The sequence below is a fragment of the Cibotium barometz genome, chromosome 13 (genome assembly GCF_041138505.1).
Source record: "Cibotium barometz isolate CiBa-2024 chromosome 13, ASM4113850v1, whole genome shotgun sequence".
NCBI lineage: Eukaryota > Viridiplantae > Streptophyta > Polypodiopsida > Cyatheales > Cibotiaceae > Cibotium > Cibotium barometz.
Genome location: NC_141058.1, coordinates 41,752,401 through 41,774,287, shown reverse-complemented (window position 1 = coordinate 41,774,287; position 21,887 = coordinate 41,752,401). Strand labels below are relative to the sequence as shown.

Here is a 21,887-nt window from a genome sequence, read left to right as displayed (position 1 = left end):
TGCACAGGGTTCTTCACTCTCCCTGATCTTCGCAGCTTTTCATTCATGGCTTCCATAGCCTTCTTTACACCAGGTGTTCTCATAACTGGGATCCCAAGCTCCTCATCAAGGCTCATATCTGAGCCACTAGACTCTCCATCAACATGAGAATGCCCTGCAGAAATGTCAGGCATACCAAGGGGCTCAACCACTTTCTCTTTTCCTTTACGTGATGTACTAATCACATTTGCAGGGCTGGTATTATGACGCAGCCTGCCACTCCATGGTCTATCAACAGACCCACTAGATGAGGACTCTCCTGGTCCACTCAAAGACTGTGATTGCTGACCTACATTCTGTGCAACCACACTTCCACTCACATCAGCCCCAACAACTTCTTTTTCAGCAGCATACCAGCTGCTCATCTCATCAAAAACAACATCCCTGCTTACCCTCAATTCACGTGTAGCAGGGTTATAACACCTGTATCCCTTTTGCTCAAGGGAATATCCAATGAACACACATTTTTCAGCTTTCGGATCCAGCTTAGTTCTCAGCTCATCTGGCACATGCACATATGCAATGCATCCAAAGACTTTCAGATGAGACAAATCTGGTTTTCTGCCAGTAAACCTCTCCTTTGGAGTTACATCATGTATGGCTGCAGTTGGAGTCCTGTTCATGTTGTATACTGCTGTAGAAACAGCCTCAGCCCAATAGCAATGCGGCATATTCTTCTCTTCCATCATCTCAATGCTCGCGCAATCTCAGCAATGTGCCTGTTTTTCCGCTCAGCAACTCCATTTTGCTGCGGAGTGTATCTGCATGTAAACTGTCTCCGAATACCATTCTTCTTCAAAAATTCAGAGAACTCATTGGAGAAGTTCTCTCCCCCTCCATCTGACCTTAGGCACTTGACATATTTCCCTGTTTGCTTTTCAATCAAAACTCTGAAATTCTGAAAGTGAGTGAACACCTCACTCTTCTCTTTCATGAAATATACCCACACTTTCCTTGTGTGGTCATCAATGAAAGTCACATAATACCTGCAGCCTCCCATAGATATGGTCTTCGTAGGACCCCATACATCTGAATGCACAACATCTAGTGCATTTCTGCTCACATATCTGTTACGTGGAAACACATGCTTTGTTTGCTTCCCAAATTGGCATGCTTCACATATTTTCTGCATACCTTCCACTTTAAATTTTGGCAGCCCTGTCACAATTCCTTTTGTCTGCGTAGACTTCAATCTCTGCACATTTACATGTCCAATTCTTTTATGCCATATGTCTGTGTCTGCAACAACTCCTGAACCATTTGCAAACATCGCAGCACTCATTTCAGGCATGTCTACATTCAATGTAAACATTCTGCCCACTCTGTTGCCTTTTGCAACCAACCTGCACTTGTCTTTAAAATCTTCAACATAACACCCATCAAGGTTAAACCGAACCTGCAAACCCTACCCAATCATCTGGCCAACTGAAACCAGATTCTTTGTTATGTTTGGTACATGAAGTACATCTGTAAGGTACTTCACTTTGCCATCCGGCATAGACAATGGCACATCTCCAACATGGGCAATTGGATGAGCAGTGTCATCTCCTGTTTCCACAAAACCTGGTCTTTCCGGGTTTTTCATCTCCTTGAATCACTCCCCATGACTTGTCATGTGGTTCGAAGCGCCTGAATCCACATACCATACATTATCTTTTTGTGCTGCATCAACATTTTCAGACATGGCATTCACGACATGCTGCATAACAAACAACCTTTCATTATCCTCATTATTTCTGCTTGAGGAGGATGCATAGTTGTTTTGCTGCACTTTTCCATTTTGCAAGTCAGCCTGCTTCTTATAACATTCTACCTGCACATGTCCAGGCTTACCACAATAATAGCATTCACGTGCATCATTATATTGCCTTTGCCAATTTCCACGGCCTCTTTGACTCCCCCTGCCTCTGAATTTGCCTCTTCCACCTGCGTGTTGTTGTTGTTGTTGATTCTGGGACTGTTGTTGTTGCTGCTGCTGCTGGCCATAATTCTGATTACCAGTTCGGCCACCTCCTTGACCGCGTCCACGGCCTCCTCTACCTCGTCCTCTTCCTGAACTCGTGTAGAAGGCCTATTGCTCTGAACTGTTTTTGCTTTGTGAAGACTGTTGGTCTTCACCCAAGCTCTTCTCTTCGATAATCAGCATAGACACCAAATCTGTAAAGTTGGGAATGTTTTCCCGAGTCTGAATGGACGTCTTGAACGCCTTGTATTGTGGCCCAAGACCACGTAGACAGACCTCCACCTTATCATCATCATCTACTGACACACCAATAGATGCAAGGGATTCCACAATACCCTTTATCTTCAGCGCATAGTCATTCACAGACATGCTCTTTTTCTCTACAGTATGAAGTTCATTCTTCAACTGTATCTTACGTGCCTTGGTATTTGTTTCATAGAGCTTTACCAAGGTGTCCCACGCCTCCTTGGGGGACTTGGCATCCTGAATGTGCCCAATCATGGTGTCTTGTATACTAATGGAGAGCCAATACATAACCTTCCTGGCTCCTTGGTTCCAGTCTTTAAACTCTTTCACATCTGCAGCAGTCGGATTTATATCCGGTATCTCCGGTGCCTCTTCATGCTCACCTTCTATGTAGTCCCAATAGCCTTTTCCCATCAAGAAATTCGTCAACCTGAACCTCCAAGCATGGAAGTTATTCTTATCCAGCTTCTCAGCCACAATCTGAGTTATGCCATCATTAGACATCTTGCCAAACACACAATTTTACCAGAAACTGCACTCTGGTTTTTCTGCACAAACTGCTGTATTTTCTGCACAGCGGTACTGTAGTACTCTCAAATGTCACAACCAGTGACTTCAATGTGCATACATACACCCAATGGCAACTGTAGACCTCTTTGCAGCACCCACAGTGTCTGCACAGTCAATCTGTCTTCCTGTAGTTCTTAAAACAGAGTTCTGCAGAGAATCGATGACTTACCCGCAGTGCTCGAAATCGCCTGCTTTTTGAAAAACGGAGGTTCAGACGCGTCCGAAACGCGTTTTCGGCCCGAAAATCTTAGTCCGATAGAACTGTATAGTTGCCCTGTAGCTTTACTCCCGCGAAGAAAGCTCCTCAATCAGAGACCGTTAGCCGGTGCCTCCCGTAGAGCTCCCGACAAGGGTGTAGTCACCAACACAATAGGGAAGAGTAGTTGAAGCTCTTACCCTCGTACCGCTTCCTGTGGTTCTCTTGCTTGCAGCTCAGCCCTTAGCACGAACCAGGCTCTGATACCATGAAAAGATGCAGGGGGGAAGAGAGCTTGAGCTCTTGCAAGCACACACACACACTCACAAAACCCTAATAGAGAACACACAAGGTGAGAGGCTGAAAATCTTCTTCTCCTCTACTCAACACTCAACACACCATATACAAGAATAAGAGTACACATAATATGAAAGGTACTCAACCAATATATACACGGGTTCTCTATAGTGTGAACCCGACTTAATGAGCTGGCGCTATAACTATGCCAGTCTCTAGAATGGCTGTCACACAGCCTGTCATCCCACTGGCCGCATATCTCCCATGATCTCACCAACCATGCCAGTGGTGTAAGTGTGGGGCCTATTCCCCAGGCGGGTCATCAGTGGCCACCGCCTCACTAGACGAGCTCGATATCTCAACAGTGTCGAGTGCGGTGTTGCACTGTAATGGACGGGCTTCCAGGCTATCAAATGTGAGTGTGGATCTCCATGAAAGGTCTCAGAGAGCCACTCATGCGGTATAGCTGCATCGATCTGATCAATATGTATGCGAGAGCCCCTAAGATGTTGAATGGATGCTTAGTACACATGTCTACTTGTTGTACCTTATTTATGACAAGTGTAAGGCCTTTCTAGAACCACTTGAGTTCTCCTCCATGCTTGAAATAGAGGTTGAATATTCAACCTTAGCCTCCTAAACACCTAATGCATTATCATATGCTTTAGCATGTTCGTAGCACTCACAACTTTATTGATGCTTCTCTTGTCGAGAGATTACATGTACTAGTGGTGTCGAGTGACCATTGCTACTTGGTCAAACTGGCTCAAGGCATTGTGCAATGTTGGCAAAAGAAGGTTTCTCAAGTCAGACGGAAGATCCAAGGCTATGAAGAAGACCTTTCTTTTTGCTTTTGTGCCTTGATAGTGTTGATGTATATTGGGCAAAGAATGGTTTTTCCACAAGAGCCCCATTCTTAATATTGACTATGTACATCATGTAATCAATTTTGAACGTAATGAGAAGAAGTTTACTTTGTTGGGTGATCTATCTAGTCCAATGAACAACAATTCTTCTAGTATCAATGTATCAAATGTAGTTAATGATGATAGTTATGTGTGTTTTGTTGTGGAAACGAAAGAATTGCTTCTCAATAATAAATGCGATGCACTTTATTATGTTCTTAAAATGGAAGTGCAATGTAATGATAATTTATGCACATGTTCACTTAAGAATATAAGTTTAAAGCGTTTCTAGATTCTAAGGGTTCTTTCTATGCTAGTTGTTTTCCTTAACGTGAAGTTGATGCTAGTCGTGCATCAATTGTTAGGGCTTTGAGTTTAGCTCTAAAACGAAGGGATGTTCTTCTTGAGAGGTTGGTAGTGAGAGATCAGCAAGTTAGTTTGCAAGCTCGAAGGGTATTGACCTTTGGAGTGTTAATACACTTGAAGGCAAACACTTTTGAGAGGTTATGTCAAATTTTTCAGATGTGTTTCCAAAGGAATTGCCTCATGGTCAACCTCTGAGAAGGGGACCATATGTTAGAGGTGTTACCTAGGGCAGAGCCAATGTTTAGGCAACCTTACAGGTTAAGCCAGTTTGAGGAGGAGGAAATTGCAAGAGTACCTCCGGATGGGGCATGATGATGAATGATTTATTTCATTCATATCTAGGAAAGTTTGTGACTGTCTTTTTAGACGACATCGTTGTGTACAGTAGGATCCTTGAGGAACATGCTCGGCATCTGAGAATTGTATTTTAGATATCTAGGTGTATATATATATATATATATTCTCAGAAGAGAAGTCTTGTTTGCCAAAGAAAGAAAATGTGATTTCTTTAAGCAAGAGCTGACGTAACTAAAACAGTTTATTACTAGCAATGGTGTCGGGATTGATTATGAGAAGATCAGGAAGGTCTATGAATGGCTAATCGTGAAGACCATCACTCAGGTCAAATCCTTTCTTGGATTTGTGTTCTTCTTCGAGACATTTATTTGGAATTATGCAAAGATTGTATTGCCTCTTTCGAATCTTTCCGAAGAGGGAAGAAAGGCAAGTACAATAAGTACAAGCCTGTAGAGTGGACTGTGGAGTTGGATAGGTGTTTCAAGAAATCGAAACATGAGGCTACGACAACCTCTATGCTCTAGATTGTGGATTCGATTAAACCATTTGTGGTTGAGATGGATGCGAATGATTATGCCATTGGAGTAGCATTGTTCAACGATGGCAGGCCAGTTGCTTTTGAGAGTAAAAAGCTGTCTGGCCCACATTTTTTTTTCCGACTAGCCTTAGGCCCAAGATCCTCCCGTAGTTACCGTTTTTCACCACCATAGGCGCTTTTTATCCACCTGTAGGTCATGCGGCTGAGGAAGCACCTTGTGGGCTCTTGGTCCTAGGCAAACACCTTCACCACTTGGGCTATCACCTCATTGGTGTTTGACCCACAATATAAGTGGCCTACACATGAGAAAGAGCTTTATGATGTGATTTCATGCTTTGAAAAAGTGGAGACATTATTTGTATGGCTCGACTTTTGTTGTGCATGTAGATAACTCATCTCTAAAATACTGCTTGCAACTTTTGAGAGTTGAGGGGGAAAAAAGCTCGTTCGTCTGAGGTTATGCAAGAGTTTAATTTTGAGATCCGTTATCGGAAAGGGTCTACAAATAAAGATGATTTGAGTAGAATTGGCCACGTGAATCAACTTTCATTTACTGAGATACATACTAATTTGTTTGACTCTCTTAAGGGCTTGTATCCCCGTGATGGATTCTTTAGTAGGATTTGGGATATTGTCCAAGATGGGATGGCCCCATCTTCTGTTAGTTTGAGAGAGTATTCTATTTGGAATGGTTCGCTCTTCCAAAAGAGAAAGGTCTGTGTACCCGATGTTGATGGTGCGAGGAGACGCATCTTATTTGAGTGTCATGACACGCCTTTTGCTAGGCATCTAGGTGTGCTTAGGTATGATTTCTTTTGGTCAAAGATGAAAGTTGATGTTGAACAAAAAGTTCGAGAATGCCATCAATGCCAAGTCAATAAAGCTGAGCACTTGAGGCGTGGTGGTTTGCTGATGCCTTTAGAAATACTTGAAAACAGAAATGGGAGAGAGTTTCTATAGATTTTGTGGTTGGATTACCATGAAGTTGAGGAAAAATAATGCTATTTGGGTGATCGTTGATTGACTCACTAAGATGGCAAGAATTTTTCCTACTAAAGAGAAAATCTCAGTTGTGCAACTTGCGCATTTGTTCATTGAGAATTAGTCTTTATTGCTCAACTGATATTGTCAGTGTCGAGATCCTAATCTCATTGGACATTTCTAGCGTGAGGTGTTTAAGAAATTGGACACTAAGCTCAGAATGAGTTCATCTGATCATCGGAGTGTGATGGACGGATAGAAAGAAAGAAAGAAAGAAAGATTTTATTAACGTCTTCCAAAAGACTGAACTCGGCCTATGAGACAAATCGGAGTACCTGTATGGGGTATCCTCTGTCATCCCAACAAAATGAAAAAGTACTGAACAAAAAAAAGCTGAATCTGGGTGTGCAGGGGATGGAGCTCTACTACTAGGAGAATGCAGAGCTATATGCATGGAGTATACAATCATGATATGCAACCTAGCTAGCTCCATCCTGTACCATACTGGGGGCATAAAATGGTATACATTAGTGAAGGGGGTGTCCACAGCTCCTTGAAGAACATGCCTGGGTGTGCTCTGAAGCGAGCCAGTCGCTCCGCACCCTCTCTGTGAAACTGAGCTCTGATCTCTGTCATCTCTCTTTGGTATAGGCGTGGTGTCCGAAAGCGAGGTGTCCTCTGTCTCCTGCGGGCTCTAAGTATCTCTGCTCTCTGGAGAGTAATTCCCTACCGTGTAGGGGCTAGGAGGGGGATGGATCTCTGAAAAAATGTAGTAATCTGTGTTTGTCGCCCCCCCTCTGGAGCTGTCTGAGCCTGTAATAATGTCTCTCTGTGGCGCTGTATGTCTAGAATGTATCTCCCCAGTATGCGCTGGTCTGCTGCCTCAAAGATCTGGCGTAGGGAATGTGGCTCTCTGAATAAAATGGGATATCTCTCTCTGATGGCTGTATATGCTTTGCATCTGCATACATAATGCTCCTCACTCGCCACCTCCTCTCTGCACAATCTGCATACCCTCTCCTCTCGGGGGATCCGTGCTGCTGCCAGTCTCAATCTCCAATCGGTGTGATGAGACTCTGAGCTGACCAATAGCCACTCGGGAGCCGTGTGGTAAAAAGCCCTCCATGTATCTAGGCCTCTCTATAAATCCATCATCAGTGATACTCATGAAGTGATCTCTGTAGTACAGCATCTTCGGTGGAAGAGGCTGTGTAGGCGATATCCATGTCTCTCGTGTATAGAGCTGCCATAGATCCTCCCTCAATACTCTGTTCCTCTCACTATGAGAGAGACGGATATGTGGTGCATCCCTGTCATACTGGAATGGTGGTAGATGAGCCATGTCTAGGCCATGCTGTGAGAACCAATGTGTGACCTGTGCATACCATGATCCTCTGTCTCCTGCCTCAGCCAGCTGTCTAGATGCCTCAAAAGCTCTGTATGACAATCTGTCCTGTGGCATCTCTCTGAATCTGTCTAGCAGGCATATAGTCTGAAATATGGCCTCTACCATCATAGGAGGCGCAGCAAACTCTGCTCGGATAATGTCATGAGGTATTGACGGTTTGCTGCGTATCATGCGTGCCATCATGAGGGCCTGTGGTCTCTCTATCTGTGTCCACCAATGGGTAGCAAGGCCTGGCGCCCATACCGCTGCTCCATACATCAATGCCGGTGTGACTAATGTGTCAAATAGCCACCCCTTCGTCCGAGGCTTCGGAAAATGCACCTGGTGGCACTGTCTCTCTAGCATAGCCAATGCTGCATATCCCCGTGTCAATCTAGCTCTGGCTGCTGAACCCATGGTGAAGCGTGTGGTTGCTGCAGAGAAGGTAACCCCTAGGTACACGTATGATGTCACCACCTCCACCTGGCATCCTGCGAGAGTGAATGTCAGCTGACTCCTGCCCTGTCTCGATGTATGAAAGACCATAACCTTGGTTTTCCCAAGGTTCACAGTAGACCCCTCTGTGTGCAGAAATCATCGAGTGCATGTAGATGCTGCTGTAGACCACCTGGAGACTCAAGTCTCAGACACTAATACAATATCATCAGCATAGAGCATAATATGTACTGAGGTACCTGCTAAATCAACTCCATCTCCGCCTCCCCGTGTAATGAAGTCAGCCACCTCATCAATGTATAACCCAAATAGCGTGGGGGAAAGTGGGCATCTTTGCTTCACACCAATGGTGCTAGCAATAGTCTCGGACATACCTCCTGGACATCTGACTCGCCCAAAAACCTGCTCATATAATGCATAGATGCCCCATGTCATATCTGCTGGTATGCCAAGAGACTGCAGGCGCTGAAAGAGCCTCTCTCGTGGTACTGTGTCAAATGCCTTGCGGAAATCCACAAAGCAGCAATAGAGCTCTCTCTTCCTCACTCTAGCCTGATCAATCATACATCTCAAAGTGAATACATGGTCAGTGGTAGAGAAAGCTCTCCTGAAGCCATAATTGATTCCGTACGTCGTACGGCTGAAACCGTATGTACCTGCCGTACCGTACGGTACCATACGGATTCGTACGATACCGTCCGATTTTATTTATTTATTTATTTATTTATTTTTTTTTTTTTTTTTGTGGAGCAATTTCAGTCTTCTAGTCTCTAGAGAGCCATTCATCGCCCTTTGCAGCCTATAGGGAGCTGTTTGTCAGGAGCATCACTGAAGAGGCCAAAGCCATGCAACGCTTTTGCCTAGAGGAGAGATTTTGGACTAGAGTCCGAGCAATTGTCATTGCTATGACTCCATTCTATAGGCTCTTGCGGATGACAGATTGCAAGGGGTCCACCATGGGCCTTCTTGTCCACTTCTTTAGAGCTGCCCTTGTGGAGTTGGAGGCTTGCACAGACATTACATTTGACGAGCGAGCACAAATCATGGAGATTGCACAAATCATGGAGATTGCACAAAAGAGATGGAGGTGGATGCACAAACCAATCCACGGGTTTGCAGCATTGGTACATCCAGCCTACAAGTCTCCAGTAGTTTGCACCGATAGGGAGCTTCGACAAGATCGGGATGCATATATGCTTCGAGCTGTGCCAGTTGATGAGCACAATGCCTTTCTAGAGGAGTTGGGCTGCTTTGTTGATCAGAGAGGTCAAACCTCCTTTTGGTCTCCCACTTACTGGAGGAGGGAGTCACTTGTGAAGCCCCTTTTTTGGTGGGACAATTTTGGGTATGGACTAGAGCATCTCCAACCCATAGCCTTAAGGGTCCTAGCCGAGGATTGTTCTACGGGTGCATGTGAGAGGAACTGGAGTTCCTATTCTCTCATACACACGAGAATACGCAATCGACTGAGCACACGACAGTTGGAGCGGTTGGTCTACTGCCGCACTAACTTGCGCATGATGCAGGGCATTCTTAGTATGGGTAGTCCCAAGCAGGTAAGTGACAAGTCTAGACTCTAACTTGTCATGACTCATAACTTTTAAGTTTTGTGTACACTGTTCAGACTCTAACTTTTGTGCCTTAATGTGTAGGTCAATGTTGACACTTTCACGTTGACGAGTGAAAACTTTGCAAGTGTCAATCAACATGAGGAGGAGGAGGCAATCTTCATGGAGCTCTATAGTAAGCTTGTGGCAGCAGATACTCGCAGCACCAGGAGTCAGCATGGACGGGGCCGAGCAGTTGGAGTTCATAGGCCTCCGCCTTCGACATTGGCAAAGGGTGGCCTTTGCACATATGTGAGGCGGGGATCCTCGAGCTCCAATCCCCGCCTTCATGATGATATTCCATTGCCCCCTCATGATGATGCCCCACGGCCTAGAGAGCCCTTGTTTGATGATGATGGCAACCTACTTAGCGAGAATGATCCCCAGAGTGTCTGGTCCACCTTCGAAGAGTCCTCTTCAGAGAACTCTCTTGATGGACACTCTAGTAGTGATCATGTTGATGATCATGCAGATGTTGGTGATGATGTAGACTTTTGATATGTTATAGCTCTCTAGGCATTGGGCATCTATCTCCTCCTAGCCCATCGATGATGTATTGTAGTATGTAGTATCATGTATGTACGCATGTTGGCGGTCGCCCATGCCATGAGTTTTTGGCCTATCCTTTTGTAGCAATTTTGTACTCTAATGGCATGATGACATTATGTTCATGGTTCTACTATTTTGTAACTTCTTGTCTACAATTTTTAAGTTTAGGAAGTATTTTTTTTAAAAAACGTACTAATATCGTACTGTACCTCAAAAAATTTTAAGGTACCAATTAGTACCGTATTTTATCGTACCGTACCGTACCTTTCGTACTAACTAACCATGCCTGAAGCCTGCCTGCCCTGATGAGCGTAAACCTGCTCGCTCAGCATATAAGCTAAGCTCTTGCTCCAGCACTACACCATAGAGTTTGGCCAGCACGTGGCCAACCATAACCGTCCTGTAGTTGCTCGGATCGAGCATATCTCCTGTTTTGTGAATCGGCACAATGGTGTGTATCGTCCACTCCGCAGGCCAACCCTCTTCTAGTGCCCTGTTAAACAGGTGTGCAAGAAAAGGAGCTAAAGAATCTACTGCATATATGAGATGCTCACCCTGCACACCCATATGGTCGGCGGCCCGTCCATGCTGTAGGCGGCGGATAGCTTCCTGTACCATCGAGTGGGTAAAGAAGCTAGCTGTGGTAGGTCGAGGCTCCTGTGGCTGAGGTATAGGTGGCTGCTGTGGGGCATGGTATAGATCCTCTGCATATGTGTGCCATGTCTGTGGGTCTGCAATAGGTGTCGGGGTCCGGGGCTCTCTGAAGTGCCGCCATGAGACAGGGCTATCTCTACTCATGAAGAAATGAAAGATCTCTAGCTCATGTATCTCTGCGAAGGCCCGCCTTTTGTGGCGAGTAAGTCTCCTCATCTCTCTCCTCGACTCCTGCTCTGTGATGGCTCTCAAGGCTCTCTGTATGCGGAGCCGTGAGTATAGGGCTCTACACTCGTCATCATACCATCTGTTATGGGGCATAGTCCCAGGTCTCGTAGGCTCTCCTGAGTGTACACGATGTGGGAAGCTCTGTAATGCAGCCGTGTGTAGGAGTGATGCCAGCTGGGCTGTAATGGTATCCATAGATGCCAGGGGATCCATGAGTAAGAGCCCATCCTCTACTTTGCCAGTGTATATGTCTGCCATGTCATGTGTGAAGTAGATGGTAGTGTGTGGCGTCGGTATGTGGGGGGCTGGTGATACTGGTGATCCGGCTAGTGAAAATGCCAAGTATGTATGATCTGCCCCAATAGGACGAGGTGGAATGGAGAATGAGGTGACAAGCTGTGATGCCTCCAAAGACCCCATAATGTAGTCTACCACCGTGTCTCCGGTCCGTGTATGACCCCCATGTGGGAAGCATGTCAGCCCTCCTGATCCCGGCCAGTGTAGCATCCCGTTATAAATAACGAGATGATGCCTGGCTCCCAACTCTAGTAAGTGGTCCCCATAATGTCCTTTGTCTGGTCCAGTGTCCTCTGATGCCCGACTAGCCCCTATCTCCTCTGGATCCACAGGGTGGAGGATCTACATGTCATCATAGTCATACACCTCACACTGTCTGCTCTGTGTGTGGGCATTGAAGTCGCTCGTAAGAAATACTTCCCCTAGTGTAGAATAATATATAATCTCCTCTGACAGACAAGTGTATGGCGAGGCTCCTATCTCCTCCTCCTGTGGCATGTCCTCTGTAATGACATAGGAGGATCTTGATGGAGAAAAGTAACATAGAGCTATGTATATAACCCTGTCCTGTGAGAGCTGTAAGCTGATCCACATGTATCTGGCCTCTGGATCCTGTGCTACCACTCTCAATCTCCCTGTAGCTCCCGTCTAAATAGGACTGCTACTCCCTCTGACCCTCTCGAGGTACCCTGGCGTGTGGTCCTCCTGTATGCTGACTCCCACTGGAATCCCTCTACTCGAGGTAGCCCTCTCTCTGGGCTCTGATGTGTCTCTGTCAGAAGTATGATGTCTCTCCCCACCATAACATGCTCCAGTCGTCCAAGCTGCACCCATAGTGAACCATTACAGTTCCATACTGCCATGTGTATCTCTGTCAGTGGCCTGGTCTGTGTCCCATAGGCCCCAAACCGCTAATCCATGGGCCGGCCATCAATGATGACCCGACCATCTCGATAGAAGGCCTTCTTGCCTTCTCTCCTCGCGTGTAAGACTCGTGGCATGCAAGTTCTCCTATGCTCAAGCTGCATCCTCGTGAGATCATCATCCAAGAAAATAGGAGCTCCCTCTAAACCCCGTAGTATGACCCTCTTCCTCATAAAGGTGACCCTCTCCGTCTCTCTTGCAAACTGTAGGATGAGGGCTCGCTTGCGTGTTGAGTCTTTCCCGGCTCTCCATGCTTTGGTGAAGGGGAGAGGGTGCTCTTCCTTGTAGCCGAGCTTCATGCATAGAAGCTGTCCATCTTTCTCGGGAGTGGAGTCGGGTGTCTCGGCTATACTTGTGACTCGAATGTTGAGGTGGCGGGCATGCCTCATCTTCTCCTCCTCAATGGTGGTGTGAATCAAACCATGGAGTGGAGTCGGGTGTCTCGGCTATACTTGTGACTCGAATGTTGAGGTGGCGGGCATGCCTCATCTTCTCCTCCTCAATGGTTGTGTGAATCAAACCATGGAGGACAAGATGCGTGCATTGTTCATTGAGAATTAGTCTTTATTGCTCAACTGATATTGTCAGTGTCGAGATCCTAATCTCATTGGACATTTCTGGCGTGAGGTGTTTAAGAAATTGGACACTAAGCTCAGAATGAGTTCATCTGATCATCGGAGTGTGATGGACGGATAGAGCATGTGAATCAGACCATGGAGGACAAGATGCGTGCATATGTCTCTATGAGACAGCCTGGTCAGGAGGATTATTTTTCGTTAGTAGAGTTTGCTTACAATAGACCATTATGCTACTAAGTTGAGCCGTTTTATGCTGATGTATGGCTATCAGCCTAGAGCCCCATGGATGATTGGCTTAGAGAAAGTCCGCATAGGTGCAATGGTTTGTAGATGACTAGTGTGCCCGTACGATAATAAACAAAGGAAAATGATATTGATTCATTCAAATGAGAGGAGACTCCCCTTTTATACATTTCATGGCACCATGGCCCTTTTACAATCCCAAAGGCATATGGCATAACTCACACACCCTTGTCTTGCTTTCACATGTGAACAGACGAAATAATAATGCCAACTCCATGCAATGATCATTTGACCCTGCTACGGATATCCTGGGTGATAAGACTTCACCGTCCCGGTGAAGAAACTAAAAACAAATACATAACTCTCACATGTGTATGTCCACCTTGGTATTCACTAACCCAATTACAAAGATAACCATTATCAATCATATACTCATGAGAAGGGTGGAGTCAGACTTGAGTACTCATGTTACCAAGTCATCTTCTCATATACTCATGTTACCAAGTCTGACTCCACCCTTCTCATATACTCATGAGAAGGGTGGAGTCAGACTTGAGTACTCATGTTACCAAGTCATCTTCTCCCTAATGCACCAAGGGCGGGTCTAACCCTCTGCCCCTTTGGCTCCTAACCTACCGAGTAGAGATACTTCATGGCAGGGGGCAGTATGAGGGCGGCATTTGCACGCTTGTGAACACCTTAGTGCCCATGATGTTGCCAGGTATGCTGGCTTTGGGCAGGTAGGCTTCTGCTTTATTCTTCCCCAAGGCGTTGGACTCCTTGATGCTGTAACAATTGTGTGTTGGGAATGGTGAGGCTCACCTGCACCCCTATCCCACCTAGGGCTTGCAAGATCGTGGAGTTGGCGTCATATAGGCAGGTGCTTGTCTCTGCTAGACCTTGAGGAGATTCACTAGCTGCGAAGTGGAGGGCATCATTGACGAAATAGACGAGGGATGGGGCAATGACCACAGGAGATGGAGGGGGTGAGCCAGAGGTGTGAGCACATGGAATAGGAGGAGGAGGGGGGGGGGGGAGGTTTGGGGGTCATAGGTAGGTGAAGTGAGTAGAGGTGTGGCGAGGGTAGGCAAGGCAAGAAGAGTGGGATGTGTAGAGAAGCGTGGAGAAGGTGAGTAGAAGTATAGAGGCGAGGGTCAGCCGGGTGGAAGCAGCCCGTTACACACTACCAGCAAACACCGAACAGCAACAAGGTAGCCATTAGTCTCAGGCGCCCCTCCACATTGGGAACAAAACCCTAGTGAAGTAGTACCGTAGCCATCTTGCAGAATCCGGAGCCACAGTTGTTCAGATGTATGGAAGAGGCGAGGGTAGGAGACGCAAGCACCCGTCTACCAACACCCACAGCAACCCATCATTGATGACAAAACCCTAGAAACCAAAGAACACTTTGGCAAAGCCCTAAAACAAACCCTAAAAGGAGAACACAACGGAGATGGGGGAAGGGTGGAGATGGAATCCCCCCTTCCCACGCAAGATCGCCAAAAACTAGTCTACCTGTAGATGACTAGTGTACCCGTACAATAATAAACAAAGGAAAATGATATTGATTCATGCAAACGAGAGGACTTCCCTTTTATACATTTCATGACACCCAGCCCTTTTACGACCCCAAAGTCATATGGGATAACTCACACACCCTTGTCCTGCTTTCACATGTGAATGGACCAAATAATAATCCAAATGCCAACTCCATGCAACAACCATTTGACCTTGCTACATGGTTGACTTCTTGAAACAACAACAAGAGATGTTGCAGTTTTGCAAGAGAGAGCAGTAAATGTGCGCAAGACAGGGCACACTTTTATACTAATTAGAACTGAACACCTAGAGTCCTAGAATAAGGCCTAAGGCCAATGGGTCTACTTGAGGATTCCAAAAGATTCTCAGATAATGAAGACTGGAAAAGTCTTTAAGTTATCTCCGAGATATTCGGGACCTTATATGGCCTTGAATAAATATTAATGAGGTTGCGTACAAGTTACGTCTTCTAGACAGTGTCTGCTCGCATGCTAAGTGTGGGAGCTTGGTTTCTGACTAGGAGCTTGCGAGACTTGAGGATCTATATGTTTATATTTCCCATGAGTTGGATGCGGTTGTTGAAAGTTAGGAACTAATCCTTAGAAACATAACAGTTTTTGAGTGGTTGATTAAATGGAAGGATGATGCTGATGCAGAAACTCTTGGGAGAATGTTGCTTCACTTTAATGCCAGTATCTAGATTTTGTCTCCTAGTCTCTCTCTCGTTAGGAGGGGGGGAATGTAATATCCCGTGTTTTGTGTGGACATAATGTGGCTAGTGTTAGAGGAGGCCGACCGGACACTTCTTATGGCAGTGTGAATTGGTTATAGTGGCTATATAGTTAGTATTGTGGCTCATTTGTGTAAGAGCCTTGCAAAGAGCTCTACCTTGGGATTGGGGCATCCCAAGGGTCCCAGCTAGTGGTTAGCCCAACTCGTGGGCAATTCCAGTGACAACCTGATGGCTAGGTGTGCGTGGTATGGGACACGCATGCTTTGTGGGCACGGGCTTATACGTGAAGGGCTAGTCCCCCACCCTCCTCATATGGCATAACGACCGTGGCCTCATTGGCCCGAGTGACTATGCCCCATGTAACAATGCGGACAAAGGCCTAATCCATGGTAAAAATGCGTAGAATCCGCTGCCAAACCTGTTGAGCCTTGAGGCAATCCCAAAGACAATGACGTTGAGACTCCTCGGGATGGCCACACCTCGGACACCCCCAATGGCCAACTAAGTGCCAATTGCCAAGCTCCTATGTGCTAGCCACCACATGAAGAGAGTGATCTTTTGTGGCCGAAAACTATCCCACAGCCGCTTCCAGAAATCTGAGAGAGATTGCAGTGGGAGGCCATGGGATTGCCAGTGTCCTGTTGGCGCTGTGCTAGAGTGCCCTCAACCTCTAGCATTTGAATCCTATGGCCCAATTATGCAATGTATGCAAAAAAAGGGGGGTGCCAGACGTCTCCTCACTATCCTCTGGATCATTCCATGTCCACTCTCCTGGGTCCCACTAGAGACGCGTGAGAGGCCGGCCCTCCCAAATGCATAAGAGCCAAAGTCTCGCTTTGGCCACTTTGGCCGGTGGAGGGTCGATGTGCCACTCGTGTGCATGAAAACGAATCACCCTCACCCTCTGCAAGGTGCATCCCCGGAAATCCTCCAAGGGGGTCTCTGTTCTCTCCAGTTTGCCATTGGGTCCAATAGAGAAGGTGAGTAAGGCGGAGCTCTCAGCTGTGCCATGAACTGCCAGGGGTATATCGTGCCTGGTGAACACTCCCAACCACTGTGGGGGGGAGGATCCGGCATTGGGGCAAGCCACGCTGGAGAGATGGAGGAGTTGATCTCGAGGCTAGGTCTATCTCTGCCCTGAATCCTAGTAAGGTCCCTCTCCTGTGCCTCTAGGGGAAGCTGTCTGAATGTAAGCCAATCTCCTAGTGACCTATCAAAGCCTGTGCTCAAAGCTCCCCATGATACGTGTGGTCGAGCCCCGAGCATGTGACTGCTAGGCAGACAGACCGTGGGTTTCAGATCACAGGCTATTGGAGACGCTCCTCGGAGGCTACTGGAGCTAACTGCTGAAGGGACGGCTTGAGATGATCGCTATGAGGCCAAGGGCCTCCTAGGATTGGGGTGTGGGCGGAGATCCTAGCCAGGAGGAAGTCCTTCCAAGGCTCACCACCCGGAAGAAGACCTCTAACAATCAACTTACCCAAAAGGGCATGGCTTTGAATGGAGGGGTTGATGATGCCCAGGCCAATGATCACTCTCCAGGCCACCTTGGCCCAGGCCGACCTCCTATCATTGCCAACCCACAGAAAGTTGCGGATCAAACACTGAACCTGACCAATACAAGCCCAGGAGAAAGACCAAGAGGAGGTGATGTATCACATGGTGGTGAGAAGAACTTGGTTCGCCACCACAACCTGGCCAGCTAAAGAAAGGGTTGCAGAACTCTAGTATAGCAGCTTCTTCCGAATGCTCAAAAGAAGAGGGGCTAGCTGCTCCTCAAGGGAGATATCAATGCCAACTTGGCATCCAAGATAACGAACTGGAGTGCCCCTTGGGAACCACTGAAAAGCCTCAACTGGATGCCAAGTCGGGGCGGGCGATGAGCCAACCCAAAATCCACACGACTTGTGCTGGTTGATCTATGCTCCGGATGCACGACATGTAACTATTTGGTTCTCCATATGATAGAACTCATGCCGAGACACATGGACAAGATGATGGACACATGGAAACAGGGTTCCTAATGCTGGCTTTGAAAAAAGCACCCGTCTTGGTCAAAAAGCAAGAAAAAGCAAAAGTCAAACTTTGTTGCCCAAAAAGCTGAGGGCACCGTTGGAAAGAGGACATCGAACTGGATCAAAAAGCTAAAAGCCGCTTTTTCAAAAAGCTGCTCCAGGGCCAAAAAGCAAGGCCCTGAAAATTGTAAAAACAAATCAAGAACTTTGACTATTATTAATATTTAATAAAACAAAAGAAGAGAGGCAAAGCAAAAGCAAGAAAATAAAACAAAAGCCAAAAGATAAAAGCAAGGCAAAATAAAAGCAGGGACCTCCCATCTACTATAGAAGAAGATTGTATCTTCATGGAAGAGCATAGAGAAGTTCTTGGAGCTAATACCCCGGAGGAGATCAAGAGAACCTTGTTGAGAGGCATCAACATCATCTTTCCTCTCTACTTCATCAAACCACCCATCTCCTCCACCTCTTTTGCAGCGCCCACCACCGTTGCTCTACAGCAGCGCCACCTTGTTGTGTTGCTTCTCACTGTGCGCTTGCGCCGACCAGAGAAGAAGCACCGCCTGTTCTGCCCCCTGCCAGCTGCTCCGCCTGCCTATCTCGCCCTGTGCGCTGCTTCTGCCCTACAGCACCTACACCGCCTCTACCTGCAACGCCCACCTGCACTGCCTTTGCTTGTAGCACCCACCTGTGCTGCCTTTGCATGCGCAGCTTCTGCCCTATTTCACCTCCGCCGTGCTGCGCCGCCACCTGCATTGGAGTAGCGTCCCTCTGTGGAACACGTCGCCTTCGCTACAGCTCTGCACCGCCCCTTCTCTGTGCGCTAGCACTGCTGCACCTCCTCAGAACCGCTGTCTCTGTGCGCCGCCAATACTGTCTATTGCCTCCAAGAAGCTATTGGTGTCAGCGCCAGCCATCAGGACCAACATCACCTAGGAGCACCATCGCTGCCAATTTTCTTTAACTCCTAAGGAGGGGTTGGCTTGTGGAGCTACATATTTACCACCTTGGTGTAAGCCACTCGGGATTGATTTTGTCTGGACTGAATATAGAGAGCTTTGTGGATATTTGGGGACATGAGTTTGATTCATTGGATTTCGGTACTAGCCCGGTGTAAGACTTTTGTGGGTCATCCTGGTGGTGAGCTCGGGGCATCAGTTATCTTGTGTCTCGACATCGACTCGACCCGACCTCGACATCGGCACTTTGTTTGATATTGTATTCATTTGTTGTATTGGTCCTCTGGCTTGGAAAAGCCCGTGGATTGTTCCTGAAATAAATTCTTGAAGAGGGGGCGAGGCCTGTTCCCCGCTTAGCGTGGTGTACTATGTGAAACCCCTATTTCCCATTTCTCTCTCCCCCTTCTCTCTCTCTCTATCTCTTGTACACGTGGTTTAATCTGTCACTGCACGCTCCGTTTGGGCTTATAGTGGTATCAGAGCAGGATTTCTCTTGAAGAATTTTTTTATGGGGTGACAAAACCATGTCGAGAGTTGAGGGAGACCAAGGGCCTCAACAAGGGAACAACTACGAAGCCAATACAAAACTTATGGAAGAGAACCAAGGTCGTCAATCCATCTCTCATGAGACTGCAATCATGACATCAGTTGAATATCGAGATTTTCAAAGTTCAAAAAGTATCTTCAAGATGAAGAGTTCCTAGCTTGGAGAGCCAAGAAGGAACAAGACTACAGAAGAGCTCAAATGTTCGAAAATTTTATCAAAGACCAGACCACCGAAGCCGAAGGTTTGGAAGCCGCCAAAGCTTACCTACGAGGTAAAGGGGTTGCCTTTAGAGAAGAACCCAAAGCCACCCGATCTATCACTCATGGAGGACAGAGAGGAGCTACCCCTAGACTCGCTCTATCAGATGTAGCCTCTTCTGGCTTAGCAAAAGAGAAGAAGGTAAAGGAGCCTTCAACCGGCAAAGCAGACTTCAAGTTGGGAGAGAAAAGCTTAAAGTTTGATACCTTTTATGGAAAGCGGGACATTCAGAAAGCTCTATCCTTCATCAAACAGTTTGATGCCGCCTTTGGAGGAGAGGACTTCTCCGAAAAGTCCAAATTTTGCATGGTCCGTATGCACTTGAAAGATGCCGCCTTGAATTGGTGGCTAAAAGTGGTCCAAGAAGGGCCCGAGCCTACCTCATGGGCTGATTTCAAAATCATGTTCAAGAAGAAGTTCCTTCCCACAACCTTCGAGGCAGATGTACAGAAGGAATGGGATGAAGTAAAGCAAAAGACGGGAGAAAGTGTGGCAACATATCTTAATAACTTTTCAGCCATCTCATTGAAGTTTACCTCATATACTCCTATCCCACCATTGATGGAAATGCGAAAGTTTGTCAATGGATTGCAACCAAAGCTTTATCAAGTAGTCTATATGATGGGACCTAAAACCTTGGAAGAAGCCCAAGACAAAGCCTTGCAAGCCAAGGCCTTGTACATGCCTTGGATGGACGGCAAGACAAAGAACGACAATCGGGATCCATCTCAAAGGAAGAAATTTAGAGATCGATCCCCATCAAGAATCGAGTCACAAGAGAAGAACAATAGGAGTGAGGACAAACCCCCACTCTTTCGAAGAAAATTATCCCTCAAGCAACTTGAAGAATATACCAAAGAAGAGAAGTGTTTCCAATGTGGAAAGAAGGGACACTTGGCTGCAAATTGTCCCAACTTGCCAGATCAAGAAGCTAAAGACACCAGATTATCATCAGATTGACATCCTGCCAGGAAGTTTGTCAAAAGAAGATTGCATTGGAGCAGTTTTGTAACATGAAGGCCATGATTATGACATATGACAGTGCATTGGAACATATTTTTGTCACTTCTTGTTATCAAGAAAGATTTAAGAGGGAGGGATTGTATCTCTTAGCCCTCTTCATTGTATATATATATATATATATTGAACTGGAATTGATCATTATTCCGCTTATAATGGTTATTTGGGCATGCTCTAGTTTGGGTGGCAACGATGCAAGAAAGCCCAAGGAGCAAGATTTGTATATGGACGGCAACGATGCCACAATGAGATTTGTATATGGAAGGCAATGATGCCAAAACGAGATTTGTATATGGGAGGCAATGATGCTAGAAGACCCATTGGACAGCAACAATGCCAGATATATTGGACTTCGCAGTCGAGCGGTCATTGCGACTAGATGGCCCAGATGATTGTATTGGATTTCGCAGTCGGGCGGTCATTGCAACCAAATGGCCCAGATGACTATATTGGATTTCGCAGTCGGCCGGTCATTGCGACCAAATGGCCCAGATTATTGTATTGGATTTCGTAGTCAGCCGGTCATTGCGCCAGATGGCCGAGATGACTGAATTGGATTTCATAGTCGGGCGGTCAATGCGACTAGATGGGCCAGATGACTATTGATGAACTCTTGGGTGGTCCTAGTGACTAGATGGCCTTAAGGAAAAGTCTGAGCGGTCCTAGTGACCAGACGGCTCAGCACAGTTTCGATGAAACCAGACAGGACAATCCATGAACAGGAGGATCATTACTTGTGCATTGCATACTGATGTATGTCTGAATTCCTTTGACTTTGTGTGCTGTTTTTGATGCATGGACAATGCTTGGATTTATGGCATGTGATAGTCTATTGGGCTCCAAACTACCTGGCCAGGACCTGGAATACCCAGTAGACGCGAATGATGCATACTTGTTTGTTGACTAGCTTGTGTCTAGTTTTTGCAGAAGGTGAGTATGCATTTATCATATCTAACCCATGTTACAGGCTATGAAGAACATGTACCATCAAGAACAAGGACATCGATCAAAGAAAGACATAAAGGATGTTGCCAGAGGAGCAAAAGACACCACATATATGAGGAAAGACTAGATGCCCTCCTGTAGGCAGGGGAGTGCAATAAGCTGCGGAAGATCCTCCAGCGAGGCAGTGCTAACTCTAATAGAAGGGATCCCTGCTGTCCTAGCAACCACCGAGGTGGCTTGTTTGGCGCGGGACTCCCAAACCTGTCCAATCGAGAGAAGAAGGTGATACCCCTTCTGGAGGCCGGGGAAGCAGACTTCACCTGGGAAGCCGGAAACACCTGCGAGGGGGTTGGATTCAGGGTTGCAGCCATTGTGCCATCTAGCAAAGAATGCCGCTTGAGCGCTGCATATTCTGCTGCATCACTCGATCTGCCGCTATGGGTGTCTCAAATGCCACTCGAGAGTAGCTAAGCCCTAGAAAGTGAATCTCAGTGATTTTTCTGGGCTCGCTGATGAGAGCTGCTTGGAGCAAGATTGGTGAGGTGGGGGA

General features: G+C 46.6%; 1 protein-coding gene across 6 annotated transcripts in view; it reads left to right on the top strand.

The window, feature by feature from the left end:
* Positions 1-21,887, top strand: part of LOC147632694 (AP-1 complex subunit gamma-1-like) — a 143,939-nt gene that overhangs the window by 32,274 nt on the left and 89,778 nt on the right. The gene's annotated exons all lie outside the window — the stretch shown is intronic.